The 16,389-nt window shown below is 44.1% G+C and overlaps 1 pseudogene; it reads left to right on the top strand.

The window, feature by feature from the left end:
• The first annotated feature begins 8,391 nt into the window (after positions 1-8,391).
• On the top strand, positions 8,392-10,791 carry LOC119769133 (annotated as a pseudogene).
• The last annotated feature ends 5,598 nt before the right edge of the window (positions 10,792-16,389 follow it).

The raw sequence follows: 16,389 nt of genomic DNA on the forward strand, positions 1-16,389 counted from the left end.
AGCAGCTTGAGGGACCTACGATCCATACTGGATGACGAACGAGGTCAGCACTTCAATCTGCTGGGTCTTGGTTTTGCATCCACGCAGTGCAGCGGACATCTGTTTGAAAATATTGAGGAGTTCGGTTGAGGTGTAAAGATCATTACCATTTTCCTCAACTGCTGGTTCTTGGGTTGGTCTTGGCTCCTGGCTGAAGCCCGGTGGTGGCGGTCTCGGCTCCTGGCTGGAACCCGGCCGTGGATGATTCATCTCAGCTCTCTTCCTGGGATCCAACGGCAACGGTGCCAAGTTCGGGACCTGGCGTCGCGGTTGAAGAGGTGGAAAGTTTTGCTCCACCAGGGCTGGAGGAGTTCTACGACGCTGAGGCTGATTCTTCGTCGATGCTTGCTGCCGAATTTTCACGAACTCAGCTCTCTTGGGGCACTTTCGGTCGGTTGACGAGTGCTCACCGTTGCAGTTGAGGCACTTAACCAGCGAATCTTGGATGCACTGGGATGTGATGTGCGCATCGGTACCACATTTAGCGCAACGACGCTTTAGGTGGCAATTCTTACCTCCGTGCCCGAAGCCCAGGCAGTTGAAGCATTGTGTGACGTCACGATGCACTGGTCGGTATCGCTCCCACGACACGATTATGTTGAAAACCGCTCGAATTGCCTTCAGCTCAGGAAGCGTTGTCGATCCCTTAGCCAAATGCAGCAGGTAGAGCTGGTCACGGTACTTGATGTCTTTGTTGCGTCGGCTCATTTTGTGCACGGCCAACACATCCAGTTTCAAAACTTTTAGCTCGGCAGCTAATTCCTCCACTGGCATGTCGTACAGACCTCTGACGACGATTTTGTACGGCTTATCCATGGCGACATCATGGGTAAAGTACTCCGCCTCGTTTTCGGTCAAGTATTCCTTGACCAGTTGATAGTGCTGCCTGGATTGCACCAGCACCTTAAATCCGTCCTGACACAGACGAATGTTGCCTTGGACTTTCCCAGACTTGATGAGTTCAACCAGCCCCGCTCGAAAGTCGATCGTTGCTGCTGATTGCCGCACATAAAAAGGAGGCAGTTTCTCCTTTCGCTGTTTCACTTCATTCTCCTTTCCTTCCGCTACCTGGTCCTCGTCAGGCAGTCCAACGAACTTGTTGTTCTTCAAAAGCTGCTCCTCGTGCGACGAAGAGTTCTCCTCCTCCTCATCCATCGGTACAGTACCGTCGCTCTTTTTCGTCTTTTTGCTGTTCGATGTCACTTCCAAAAGCACCTTCCTCTTGGAAATCCCCGGTTTTTGGCCATCAGTTGAGGCCTCAACCTTCCTTTTGGAAATTCCCACTTTTTTGCCTGCTTGAGCCGCAGGTAGGGCGATATTGCCGGCGTTTTGCGCCGGGACGCGACGAGTCATGTTGAATCAGACAACCTTCTCCAACGAATGCTCGGATAACAAATGATTCTTGGAAGGTTATAAACAAATCCAAAACAAATCTTACACATGAATTAAGTGCCACCCTAAGTCGATCAAGGGCTGCCATAGATGCATTTGTGTACAAGAAATCTCCATAAATAAAATACGGAAAAAGCAGGGTTTTAAAAATTCGAATTTTTGTTGCTATGTCTAGATGTCTGGCTACAAGATGTAATTTCTTTAATGTTCCATAAATTTTTCCACACTGAAAGTTGATTTGGGTCTCCCAACATAAATTACACATAAAGGTTATCCCAAGATTTACAACTTTATCAACAAAAACAATTAGGTCACCATTCAAAAACAACATGGGATGATTCATTTTAATCTTGGAATGACTGAATAGAATTGCTTGCGATTTAGACGAATTTATAAACAACAAGTTACGTTGAGACTAGAGCCAAATACTATGAAGATCGGAATTAATTTTTCGTGCAACAACATCAAGATTATAATTAACATCAGCATTGAAGTAAATTTGGACATCATCAGCAAATAAATGCACCGAACAAAAAGTTAGAACCGATGGAAGATAATTCATAAAAAGCGAGAATAGAATTGGCCCCAAGACTGAACCTTGGGGAACACCAGATTTTATCATTACAAAACTAGAAAAAACATCATTGTACAAAACGGCTTGACTTCGATCGTTTAAATATGACTTTATGAGATCAACAGCCATAGAAGAAAAGTTAAATTTAGATTTTAATTTATGCAATAGTTTTGTATGTGACACACGATCAAATGCCTTGGCGAAATCTATTAAGAGCATAATTAGCAATACCCTTTTTATCTAAATTTAAGGCAATGTCGTCGTGTATTTTGATTAACGCAGTTTCAGTGCTGTGGTGTTTTCTAAAACCTGATTGATAGGGACTCAGTAAATTCATTTGATTAACATATTCTGAAATTTGTGATTTTACTAATTTTTCAAATGCTTTAGAAAGAGCACTTAGAATGCTTATTGGCCTAAGATTACTTAAAGAAGTACTATTATTTTTTTTCTTAATAGGAATAACTTTTACGCGTTTCCATGCATTAGGAAAATTGAAGTCAGAAAAATAGAATTGAAAATATGAGTAATATAAGATAATGCTAAGGGTAGAATAATTTTAACAAATTTAATTGGTATTTCATCTAAACCGATTGCATTTGAAGTGATAGAAAATACAGCATCAACAACCTCAAAATCTTCCACCAGTCGAAAACGAAAACCATCATCATTTGAAAAGCCTGAAACACCATCATAAAGAGTATCATCGGACGTAAAATTAGAGGCAAAAAAATTATTAATGTCTGTAGGAGAAAACTCGCAGCTTTTGTGGGTGGAACTAGTTTTAGTAACACCAAGTTTTTTTTTTATTTTTCCATAATTGTTTACTAGGAACGTTGGTATTAATAATTCTTATTTCATAATTTTCCTTGGCATGTTTGATCGTTTCATTTACGCGATTTCTAAGTCTTTTATATTTGTTATGCAGATCAGTAGTTTTGTTACGTTTCCAATTATTGTAGGCAATATTTCTATTAACGATAGCTAGTTCAATATCATTGTTATACCAAGGATTGTCTCTTGGTTTGTACCACTTGAGGGGAAAAAAGTCTTTCATTAAAACTGACCAATAACTCATTAGGATCAGTTATACGCAAAAAAGAGTTCCAGTCGAAAGAAAAAAAGGTATCACGCAAAGCTGCCGCATTAAAGTTATTGTAATCTCTATAATAAATAGTATTTTTTCAGAATTGAAATCAATATCTAATGAGGCAATTATCATATCATGACTTGACACACCTGGCATAGAAATTTGATCATTTTTTATAATAAGTTGCGGAGAGTCAGTCAAAAGAAGATCGAGCTGAGAACAACCAGTATTGGCAGGAAATTCCTTCCGGATGGACACAGAGCCGGGAAAACCCTTCCGGAAGGTCATGAAGCATCGTCACTCTTACGCAGGGAAACCTTCAGAACGGCCACGGAATCGTCAAACTCCATCCGGAAGGCCAAAAATCATCCTCCCTCTTGTGCAGGGAACTCTTTCCGGATGCTCACCGAACCGGCAAAAATCATCCGTTGGTCCGTTGGTTTTCTTGTTCTATTTCAACGACGCCAACTTCACCCTGAGAGGACCTCAGCTTTCCTAGGCAGACGACCTCAAACTGATGCCGAAGCCCTGCAACGGGAACTGGATAAGTTCGCTGATTGGTGTGAGGCGAATCACATGGTCCTAAATCCCGGTAAATGCCAGGTGATAACGTTTAGCCGGAAGCACTCTCCGATACTCTTCAACTATCATCTTGACGACACACTAGTGGAAAAAGTTGATCACGTTAAGGATCTCGGTGTCATACTGGACGTTAAACTGACCTTCAAGCAACACGTGTCCTTCATAACTGCCAAAGCATCCCGTAAGCTCAGTCTGGTGATCCGTATGACACGCCACTTCACCGACATCCACGTCTTGAAAACGCTGTTCTGCTCGTTGGTCCGGTCCTCGCTCGAATATTGCTCGTCGGTTTGGACTCCGCACTACAACAACGCCGTTTATCAGCTAGAGAGAATTCAATGCAGGTTTGTACGATACGCCTTGAGACTGCTGCCCTGGAGAAATCCCCAGCAGCTGCCGCCCTACGAAGACCGCTGCCAGCTCATGCATGTCGACACTCTCCAGCTGCATCGTGACCTGGCCCGTGCGTTGACAGTTTCGGACGTTCTGACCGACAGGATCGATTGCCCCTCTCTTCGAGAAAAGATCACCCTGACTGCACCTGCCCGCCAGCTACGCCACACGCCAATCATGCAGATCCCTTTCCGCCGTACCAATTACAGCACCAACGGAGCCATCGTCGGACTGAAAAAAAAGCAAAGCATTCCACTTATACGACCCCCGGGTCTTTTGTGGGCTCTGTTGCAAGTTTCTGCTCATTTCTAGGCGTCCGAAGGTTATGTGTGGTGAGTCACTCATAACCTCTTTTACGCAAATGGACCGACGTTTTACTTCCCCATCCGATAGAAGGCGTGATCAGGAAAATCTCGTCTCGAAAAATGCCACCGGGTCCGTCTGGGATTGAACCCAGGCCACTAAACCACCGGACTCGTCGGACTGAAGCGAGCCTTCAATAAAGTGTCCTCTGTTTTTGACGTCAGTTTGTCCCGCGATGTGTTGAAGTCCAAGTTTTTATCAGTGTTAAGACGAATGTTCTAGTTTTTAGTCTTAGTTTTAAGTTCATTTGGGCAATAAGTGCCTGTTGAGAAATAACAAACAAACAAAACGCATCACACCGAATCTTCGCCCGTTCAGCTACGTCGGAGTTGATTATCTGGGTCCGCTCGACGTGTCAGTTGGACGCCGGTCCGAGAAGCGCTGGGTAACGCTGTTCACATGCTTCGCCACGCGCACGGTGCATCTGGAGGTGGCGTATGGGCTGACGGCACAAACGTGTTTAATGGCGATTCGTCGTTTCATCGTTGTTCAGCACTTAATGCGCTTTTACAGCTGCGAGTAAAAGCTACGAAGTTTGGAGATCAGCCCTAACAGCTACTTTAGTGCTGGACAATGACCGAGTTTGGACTTTACTCGGCTGGTTTAGTGCTGGCCCCTACTGTTAGTGTCCACCCCTGCAGAAAATGTCAAAAAAATGAGAGAGGCAAAAATATTGCTTTCACTCTCTCTGCTTCCTCTTTCTCGCCATTCTATTTTCGTTTGTTTATTTACTACATTACCGACTCAGCTGACCGAATTTGCGGAGTTGATTTTTTTGATTGAAGATGATGAGACAGGGATGTGATGCCAGATGGTAGAAGTTGTCTTCGCTGCTGATTCCTGCGCCCGTGCCTTCTCTCCTAAATGGGAGATGGCTTTCCAAGTAGAATTTTACAGCTATAGTTATGTAGCGACTTTGTGCCGGAAGAATGCCAAACAGCTTGGGTTAAATGTTTCACCCCTTTTAAAAGGGCACTGAAGAAATCAGTTTTTGATGAGGTTCGGAAGACTTAGTGTTTTTATCAAGGGGCAAGAAACTCCTTTGAACTTTACTTATTATATTAATAAGTATACTAACTTTCGCTATTATATTAATACTTTCCCACCCTGAATACATACACCTTTAATAGAAATGTCATAACTGACGTAAAGAAAAGTCAGACTTTTGTTGTTGTTTTTGTTTACCGTCGACCGTCGTCGGTCGACCGTTGCCGCTTGCTGGTCTCACAAGCCAGGTTCCCATCCGATTCCCACCCAGGCTCTTCACGTCGAGAATGGGATGTGGCCAACTTTGAACTCTGTTCCAAGTATCTAACAGGAAATACTCGCATATCGTGCAAACTCGCCAACTGGAAGCTGTAACTTTGCCATCTCCGGAGTACATGCGATTGCCGGAAGATGGATTCCGCTGTAGCTGGTTCTGTCCAGAACGGCATGACGGAATTTCTGCCAACCGTACCTCGAACGGCTATAATGCCAGTGCCAAAGGAACAGCCTCATAAGCGCAACAGTAGTAGGAGGAGAAGGAGGATGACATTTTCTGAAGTGTTTTCATGCCAATGCAAGTGCCTGTCTGACGGTGGAAATTCCGTCAATTGAGCCTGGTCGGGCACAGCCCCGGGGATGCTTCGGCTGTCATCTGCATACAATGTCACTGAAGCCTAAAAAGTACCAAAGTTTTGGTGTCTAGTGTCAAAATTATGGGGAGTAACATGACGAAAAGGGCGCAAAATCGAAAGGACGAAAATATTTTTTTTCTTAATTTTTGTTTCGTTAGTTAAAATGAAATTAAATGTGTACCATTATCCGGGGCAAATCGAGACACATGGGGTGAATTGAGAAGTGATTTTAGCAATGTTTTTGCACAATATTTGAATATTTTTTAATTTGTTTCAGTAGGAATAGACACAAAACAACAAAATTAGTTTCTAAATTTGAACTTTTATGTCTAAAAACAGCTGTTCTGGCTTTCTTGTCGAAAATTTACCAACACATTCAAACCACGGGGTACCATAGAAGTTGGTTTGTTTGACTCAAAAACATGCTTTTTTGTAAAGCCCCACAACGTTCCTAACAATGGGCTTCCCTGTTCGTAGATTCGCTCTTAAGGTTTTCCAACAACATGGTTGAGCTCAACTGCCTCAAATTGTAGATTTAAATTAACATTATGATGATCTGTAAGTTCATTGCATTGTTGGAATTCGAGCGAGAAGAAGGAAAGCATTTCTCGCTCGCGAACGAGGGAGAGAACTTGTAGTACTTTTCTCTTCTCGCTCGCGCTCGTATTTTCGTTCGCGTTCTCGCTCTCGCCGCGAGCGCCTCGTGCTAGCCGTTCGCCCCAAGCTAGCAATTTGTTTATCAGGCTTGTAACGAGTACATATGGATTAAAAGTACAGTCGGTATGATTGGGAAGTAAAAATACCTAAACTGTATTAAACGTACACGCCGCAGAGTAGAGCTTTCTTGCTGAGTGACCTTTGCTCATTCCTGCGGTCACTCAAATGCCGAGTACCTTTTGCGCCAGTTATCCCAAAAGCTTTCCGTTCAACCAGATGGCCGAGTGGTTTAAACTCTGCTCTTGAGGTGAGCCAGCACAGGAGATCGGGGAGAGCCAGCCGCACGAATCTCGCGAAGAGTTTCGCGTTTTCGCGGTTCGGGGGTGATGAGATCGCGGAGGTAGTAAAGCGGTCCAAGGGAATGACAAGCTATTGTCCAGGGTTGGTAACCGTGAGAGGGAACGGAATTCGGAACTGAAGCCTCTCATAAGTCTCGGCGTTCTGATGACGCGCCCAACGGTTCACTTTTATCAGTTCCGCGGAAGAGGCACCAGTGGCCCTCGATTGTGCGCGTCTCGTGATTAAATTGTAGGTTTTCTAGTTCCCATGAGTTTGTCTTTTTAGGTTATCTCTAGTGTAATGTGTTTCTCTGTCCTTTCCCTGATTAGCTAGTTTAGCGAGATTAGTAGATCGTTCTAGTGCCGTGTCGTGTGCGTGTGTGAAGACCGTGTGCATGTGCGTTCCAGAAATCCTGGTAAGTGCGCTGACCACCTCGTGGTCACCTGTGCGAGTGCCAAGCTAACATCTGCCTCATGACCAGCTCTGCATCCACCGCCACGCTCGTCAAAGACGGCCCGATCTACCGGGGACCAGCTACCGCTTCGATCCGGCCGCAACGCCCACGCCGCCGAAGGCCAGCGCTCGCCAAACCGCGCTCGGCAGCGGAACTGTACGGCCACGCCGTAACAGGACAGCAGCAACCGTCACCGCAGCGTCCTTGAAATAATCGCCATCGCGATCAGCATCCGCCATCGCGATCGCCAACCGCCATCAACCTAACCTGGAAGGTTAGGAAACCACGTGAGTGAAGAGGGAGAGAAGTCCGGCCTCGAAGGCGGACACGCGAACCGGCAGCAGCCGAGAACCAGCTAACCAGCGTTCCAGCCGAGCAGCAGCAGCAGATCTTCAAGCGTAGGTCGTCGCGGTTCCCTCGCAGGTGCGACCCACCACGTGCTCGAGTCCCGTCCGGTGTTAACCGGAGAACAGCATCAGCAGCAGCAGCAAGTGATGACGTCGTAGACGCCGTCCGCAGCGAACACCAACCGTCCAGAGTTTCTTCGAAACCAGCAGCAGCAGAACAGGTATCGAGACGACCACGTGATCGTCGACCGCGAACGCCAAGCAAACCGTGAGTAAAGCATGCACTAGTGGTAAGTCCATGGCCCACACCTTTTCGCCCGCTACCAACCTTACCAACTAGTAGCGCGGCGCCGCGTCTGTCGAGATTGTTCCGACTCGCCTAAAATGAACACATAAAACGCACATAGCACACACACCTAAACCGGAAGAAGAAGAGAGAAGAAGGAAGACGAACACACGGTAGATTTTGGGATGAAGTAACAGGATCTCAGGGAAAGGAAGAGGGGAGGATCGCCGGCAAACACAAACGTACGTACGTAGACATGTATGACTCACTGTAAAATAAACGAACACAAAACACTACAAATGTTTTTCCCGTTGCACTTAACCTAGACACACAGTAGCTATAAAACAAACACTTATGCTAGGGTGACCGAGAGAGTCAACTCATGTTATGATCGCGACCGAATAAATAAATGTAGATTTTCTTTCCTTATTCTATTTTACTTTATTTTTCTACTGGAGTCAGGGCTCCGAATCCCTTGGACCATTGGCTATTTTTCTGGCAGAGCTGTTTCAGGTAGACTGTTGAAGGCCGCAGGTGATGAATCACGCCCTGAGGTCTCCAGTCCGTTTCCGGTTTCTTTTTCAGCTACCCTTCCTGGGTAGTGGCTTGGTACGCTAGTCGGAGTACCTCCGACGCGTTTTACACCCCCACAGAACTCCCTGTCCCGAAACGGGATTACTGAACCCCCCTCGAGAGGTCTCTACGGCTGGGCAAACCGACAAACAGGTGGATGGTCTCCTTCGGGAGTGGCGCTTAAGCCATCTCACTTAACCATAGGGGAGTTCGATAGGCTGGCGGGCTATAGGCTTATGAATACGAACCAGGCGATGGTATAGAGGTGTAACTTAAATCGTAACCATCTAAAAGTATCTGTATCTTTAAAGGGTCACTTCCTAGCATGTTGGTATGTTCTACAAAGTTGTTCCCCAGTTCAAAACCTATCTCCTACTATAAGAATCAAGTCATTTCATCGATTTATAAAAAAAATCCTAATACAATGTAAAAAAAGATAGTTTCCCATGGAAAATAAATCAAAATCCCATATAAATTTCAAATTAAAACTGGAGCTCCTAGACCTTACCAAATGGGCTCAAATTTTCAGGAGTGCTTCTGGGGACATAAAAGAACGAAATTCCGGTTGATGCAAGACAAAATAACAACTTTTGTCTTTTTCATAGAAACGTGAACCACGCTAATGGCCGGTTTGTCTCTCTGCTCTTCGCCACGAATTCCTGATGCTTTCTGGCCGCCTTCCTCCCCCTTCCATTACGGTAAATCTCGCAGACGTCGGTTTGGCGGGAGTTCCAGGATGCTCAGTTTACCGAAAGCGGTTGCTGCTGTGGCCATGTCCTCGTGCACTTTCTCTTTGCGATGACTGTTCAACGGATTCCTAAAAGATCCGGACAAGTTCCGCGAGAAGAAATATAAACCTATTTCAATCAGCTGATAAATGAAAACAACAACAATCCGCTTGCACTGTCAAAATCAAGGTGCTTCAAGTGTTGGTGAGAACTCATGGTTGACATTTCGTTAATATATTAAAAAGTATATTAAAACTTCGTTATTCTACCAAAATGTTCTTAATATTTTTGAAGGGGCGTGAAACTGGGCTTAATATATTTAATTTTCACATTTAATGTATTAAGGAATTAAATTCCGCTTGTCAACTAACATTTGACAGCGCCCAACCTACTTTGTCGAAAACATTGATTTTTTTTTTTGCATCTCCTTCATGCACCCATCTGTCAAATTTGTTTTGATTTGTTCTTGCTAAAAAATGTGCCGATGCCGGTCATTCTTTTGTTTCAAATTTATTTTAAAGACAGTTTCTGGAAGGAATTAGTCAATCCCGGTTGCTAGATGCTGCAAAAGGTGGTCCATTCTCCAATGTAAATACCATTTTCATTCTCTCGGAAAAATCGCAGCTTCCTTGAAGACATAACGGTGACCGTGTTCATCTGCATCCTGTCGGGCCTGTTTACCGCAGTGGAACATTCTTCAATCCTGCCGGTGGAGGTTATTTCGGGTAATATTGACACCAGATATTTATTTTTCAAGTCATTTTTTGACATCTTGCAGGTTGCTTTTAAACCTGCGAAAAGAACAGCATGGTCTAGAGCAGGATTCGCAGTGGGCCAGTCAAAGCAGATCATCACAAAGATTGGATTGGAATGGGTTCTCCGTTTGCACCTTAACCCACAGGAGGTCGCGTACGTGTACTTTGTACACAGTTTGTAAGGGCACTTGTAAGAAAGGCGAAAACACGCGACTTCCCGAAGGTTAAGCAAAATACGTAACGAGGCTGCATACCTTTTGCTCGCCGGAAACGCCAACACCGAGAAAATCCTGAGCTCAGTCGGTACTGGAGCCAACTCGACCCGCGTCAACAAGGTGGTTAACGAGCTAAAGGTCAAGTCCGTCGAGGAACTGATCGCTTCTTGCCGCGAAATGCCGTCTGGTGGTGCTGCCCCGACCGCTGCCGCCGAGGAGAAGGAGGAAAAGAAGAAGGAAGTGTCCGAACCGAGGAGCATGACGACATGGGCTTCAGTCTCTTTGGGGGCGCTGGCGTTTTTGCCCCCGAAGACGGCAGAACGGCACTGTGTCGTGCAGTCGTTTTGGAAGTGTGCTAACTATTTAAGTGCAATAAAATAAATGAAAAAAGAAGAAAGATGCATGCCACGCATCAGCATATACACAAAAGTGTAATTATTTTTTCGTATTTTGTCATTTTGCTGCGTGTTGAAACTTTTGGCTTTGAGTTGCTTGAATTAAAACAATAAATAAACTATCTTCTGCTTGTGTTTATGCTTCCCACGATGAGCTGGTCGTTCATGATTGTTCAGCATCACGACGTCGGCTGGGAAGACCAGATCCTCAAGGATGGCGTCGTCCTCCAGGAACAATTGGGGGTCTTATGACATCGCAGCGAGTGTTGGGAACGCAACAGTAAGCTTTACATCGATGAAACAAGCCGACATCTGGAGACATGTCTGGCAGGCCTCAAGGCACTTGGCGGGAGTGGCGGTAAAAAGACAAGTCCCAAATTTTGGTCGGTGGGTGGCGCGATAGCGAAACTAGTAACAGTTTAACAGAGAATGGCCTAAAACGAAGCAATAATTAATTGAAGATCAACTAGGGTCAGGTTTTTCCTTGCCATTTTATTGTAGAACTTCTGTCGGCGACGCTTCCTCCGTAATTTCAATCTCCACCGGGGAGTCATCCGTGTTCATATGTTCGGCTACGGTAAAGTCCGATTCCTGTTGTCGGGCGGCCAGGATTTCTTCCGGCGGCAGAACATCACTTGCGACAAAGCAAGTCCACGTCGATAGAGTTGATGGAAGAGGCATCCGGAACGCGATCGCACAGGGAAGATATCACGCAGACGATGTTGGTTACTGACGGAGGCAATTCGCCGGAAGATGCGCTTTTTGGTACAGGTTTATTCGATACGGTTATTCCAACGGGACAGCTCGGCGTGAGCGTGGAGACGATTCATCTGTATGGTAGCAACGGGTTTGCAAAACTTGGAGTTAATTCAGGGCTGGAGTTCTGCACAGGTAATCCGTAGCTCGACCACAATGCGTTCCGCTCGGATATGGTATGGTTGGTGCGTCGTTCCCCCACCGAGCACGCCGACAAAGTTTGCTCCCGCTTGCGGTTCAACAAAAACAACAACAACAATTGTGCGCAATATCGAACTGTCAAATCAATGTGGTATAAAAAGAGGTGGCGATGTTTTGATCGTAAACTCTCGTTAATTAATTAATTTCAGCAGTTAATTAATTAATTTATTTAATTTTTTACTACTGTCTCGCCCCTCGGGTTGCACTTAAGCAGCACTTAGTCAGCTTTGGACAGTGCAGTTGAATAAGTGCTGAATCGCATTTGCAAATGCTGTTGCGCGGCTAATTAGCAAAGCAAAGTAATCCACTTTAACGACCCCGGGTCTTTTGTGGTCTCTGTTGCAAGTTTCTGCTCATTTCTAGGCGTCCGAAGGTTATGTGTGGTGAGTCACCCAAAACCTCTTTTACGCAAATGGACCGACGTTTTACTTCCCCATCCTATAGAAGGCGTGGTCAGGCAAATCTCGTCTCGAAAAATGCCACCGGGTCCGTCTGGGATTGAACCTAGGCCATACTGGGATTTAGAGGCTACCACGCTAACCACTAAACCACCGGACCCGGCCCGACCCGGCTAATTAGCAATGAAATGCCAATCTGTTGCCGATTTATGACTTTTTGCTAGTGCTGGATGGTTACTTGGGATCTGTTTTGAGGCCCTCCCTTCTTCTCCGACAACGGAACGAACTTTCGGGCGCGAGCAAGGAGCTGGTGGAGACGGTGCGGAGCATCGGGAACGACTGCGCCGAGGTGCTGACAACGTCGCGAACGAAGTGGACCTTCAACCCACCCGATGCACCCCGCATGGGGGGTGCTTGGGAGCGTTTGGTCCGCTCTGTGAAGGAGGCGCTGGAGGCGTTGGACGACGGGCGGCGGCTGACGGACGAGATTCTGGTGACCTGTCTGGCGGAGGCGGAGGACATGATAAACTCACGTCCGCTCACGTACGTGGCTCAAGAATCGTTGCAGGCGGAGGCCCTCACACCAAATCACTTCATCCGAGGAGTTTCACCGAACGAACCCAACACGGTCCCGCCATCCCCTCATCATGCAGAAGCTCTACGTGCCGCTTACAAGCGGTCGCAACAGTTGGCAGATGTGATGTGGCAGCGCTGGATCAAGGAGTACGTGCCGTCGGTGAATCAACGCAAGAAGTGGTTCGTTGAGTCGAGGCCACTGAAGGCGGGCGACCTGGTCTACATCGTTGACGGGAAGAACAGGAAGTCCTGGATCCGCGGAGTGGTCGAAGAGCCAGTCGTGTCAGGCGACGGGAGGATTCGCCAAGCATGGGTGCGCACCAGCAGCGGGCTGGTTAAGCGTGCGACAGTGAGGCTGGCCGTGCTGGAGATCGAGGGTAAACCTGCTTCAGAGGCATCGGAACCGGGTTTACGGGCCGGGGAATGTTGAGGCCGCTAACTGCCGCGACGGGGTCGACACCATGCTGCTGCGTGGGAACGAACGCCGCGTCGGCATCTCACGCTGCGTGGGAACGAACGCCACGTCGGCATCTCACGCTGCGTGGGAACGAACGCCGCGTCGGCATCTCACGCGCGTTAGACGTGAGGAAGAAGCGATGAACAATGATGAAACACACGAGCAAAGGGGCGACAAATCAAAACAAAGTAACAATCTTAATTTATGAGAACAAGTTAGTCAGGGAAAGGAAAGTGGAGTGATTTTCGGAAAATTAGGAGTATTTTGAGGAGTTTTTTTTTTTTTTTTTTTTTTTTTTTAATTTATATTTATTTTGATTTTCTCTTACATGTACATTCATTCAGTTAAAATATTATTGAGTGTCCAATCACAATCGATGACTTTTCACCTCAATTTTTAAATACTAGCAACTTTCATTTATTCATGAAATATTGTAGCTTTCGCTATTCAGTGATTTCAAATGTAGGAGGTCCTACATGTACAAAAGGGAAAAGGGATACCTTAAAACTAACTTATAAACTATATAAAGAGCGGATCAATGCAGCTGAAGACTGCAATGATTTTTGTCAAAATGCATCAATTATCTTATTGGACATAACATCCAAAGTGTCAACTTCGGCTAATTGATGAAGTTCACTGGTGCTGAACCAGGGAGGAAGTTTCAGAATCATTTTCAGAATTTTGTTCTGAATCCTCTGAAGTTTTTCTTCCTGGTTAAGCAACAGCTTGTCCAGATCGGCACAGCATAAAGCATGGCAGGTCTGAAAATTTGTTTATAAATTAACAGTTTATTCTTGAGACAAAGTCTAGAATTCCTGTTTATAAGTGGATACAAACATTTAATATATTTGTTACATTTAACCTGGATACTTTCAATGTGATCCTTGTAAGTAAGGTTTTTGTCAAAAGCAAGTCCAAGATATTTCACTTGATCCTCCCACTTTAAATTTACCTCATTCATCTTTATAATGTGATGACTTTTTGGTTTCAGAAAATCAGCCCTTGGTTTGTGAGGGAAAATAATAAGTTGAGTTTTGCAGCATTTGGAGTAATTTTCCATTCTTTCAAATAAGAATTGAAAATATCCAAGCTTTTGTAATCTTCTTGTGATGACACGAAGGCTTCTACCTTTGGCGGAGATGCTTGTATCATCAGCAAAAGTGATTTCTGACATCCTGGGGCAAATCAGGCAAGTCAGAAGTAAAAATATTGTATAAAATTGGACCCAAAATGCTTCCTTGAGGGACGCCGGCACGTACAGGTAGTTGATCAGATTTGCTGTTCTGATAACATACCTGCAGAGTACGATCCGTCAAATAATTTTGAATAATTTTCACGATATAAATCGGAAAATTAAACCTTTTCAATTTCACAATCAAACCTTTATGCCAAACACTGTCAAATGCTTTTTCTATGTCTAGAAGAGCAGCGCCAGTAGAATAGCCCTCAGATTTGTTGCTTCGAATTAAATTTGAAACTCTCAACAACTGATGAGTAGTTGAATGCCCAAGGCGAAATCCAAACTGCTCATCAGCGAAAATTGAATTTTCATTAATGTGCGTCATCATTCTATTAAGAATTATTCTTTCGAATAATTTACTAATAGATGAAAGCAAACTAATGGGCCGATAGCTTGAGGCTTCGGCAGGATTTTTGTCCGGTTTCAAAATCGGAACTACTTTGGCATTTTTCCAACTACTGGGAAAATATGCCAAATCAAAACATTTGTTGCAAATTTTGACCAAGCTACTTAAAGTTGCTTCAGGTAATTTTTTAATTAAAATGTAAAAAATGCCATCCTCACCAGGGGCTTTCATATTTTTAAACTTTTTGATAATAGATTTTATTTCATTCAGATCCGTATTAAAAACATCATCTGATGAAAACTGTTGTTCAACAATATTCTGAAATTCTATTGAAATTTGATTTTCAATAGGACTCAGAACATTTAAGTTGAAATTATGAGCACTCTCAAACTGCTGAGCAAGTTTTTGAGCTTTCTCCCCATTAGTTAATAAAATATTATCACCATCTTTTAAAGAAGGGATTGGTTTTTGAGGTTTCTTAAGAACCTTTGAAAGTTTCCAAAAAGGTTTGGAATAAGGTTTAATTTGTTCGACATCTCTTGCGAACTTTTCATTTCGCAGGAGAGTGAATCTGTGGTCAATAACCTTTTGCAAATCTTTTTGAATTCGCTTCAGTGCAGGATCACGAGAACGTTGATACACAGAAAAAAATCAATTCTCGTAATCGTGAATTAAGTTCACGAATGTAAGAACCACGAAGGAATTTATGCATGAGTATGGTGCATTTGCACTATAAACGTGAATACATTCCTTCGTGGTTCTCGCATTCGTGAATTTAATTCACGATTTCGAGAATTGATTTTTTTCCGTGTACTGTCTTCGGCGAACATTTTTCAGACGAATCAGAAGCTGAAGATCGTCATCAATAATGGGAGAATCAAATTTGACTTGGACTTTAGGAATAGCAATATTCCTAGCATCCAAAATTGCATTAGTTAAAGATTCCAAGGCTGAATCAATATCAGCTTTGGTTTCTAAAACAAAATCATGATTTAAATTATTCTCAATATGATGCTGATACCTGTCCCAATTAGTTTTGTGATAATTAAACACAGAACTATTGGGTCTGGTAACTGCTTCATGAGAAAGTGAAAAAGTTACTGGAAGATGATCAGAATCAAAATCAGCATGAGTCTCTAAAGGACCACAATACTGACTTTGATTTGTCAAAACCAAATCAATTGTTGATGGATTTCTAACAGAAGAAAAGCAAGTTGGCCCATTCGGGTATAAAACCGAATAAAGACCAGAAGTGCAATCTCTGAATAGAATTTTACCATTGGAATTTACTTTTGAATTATTCCAAGATTGGTGTTTGGCATTAAAATCACCGATGATCAAAAATCGAGATCTATGCCGAGTAAGTTTATTCAAATCCCCTTTGAAATAATTTTTATTTTCTCCAGTGCATTGGAAAGGCAAATATGCAGCTGCAATCATAATTTTCCCAAAAGAAGTTTCAAGTTCAATGCCCAAACTTTCAATAACTTTTAACTTAAAGTCACGTAACGTACTATAAGTCATACTACGGTGGATAACTATTGCAACTCCACCGCCATTTCGATTCATTCTGTTATTGGTTATAACTTTATAATCTGGATCACTTTTCAAATA

The sequence above is a fragment of the Culex quinquefasciatus genome, chromosome 3, assembly GCF_015732765.1.
Source record: "Culex quinquefasciatus strain JHB chromosome 3, VPISU_Cqui_1.0_pri_paternal, whole genome shotgun sequence".
In the NCBI taxonomy this organism is placed as follows: Eukaryota; Metazoa; Arthropoda; class Insecta; order Diptera; family Culicidae; genus Culex; species Culex quinquefasciatus.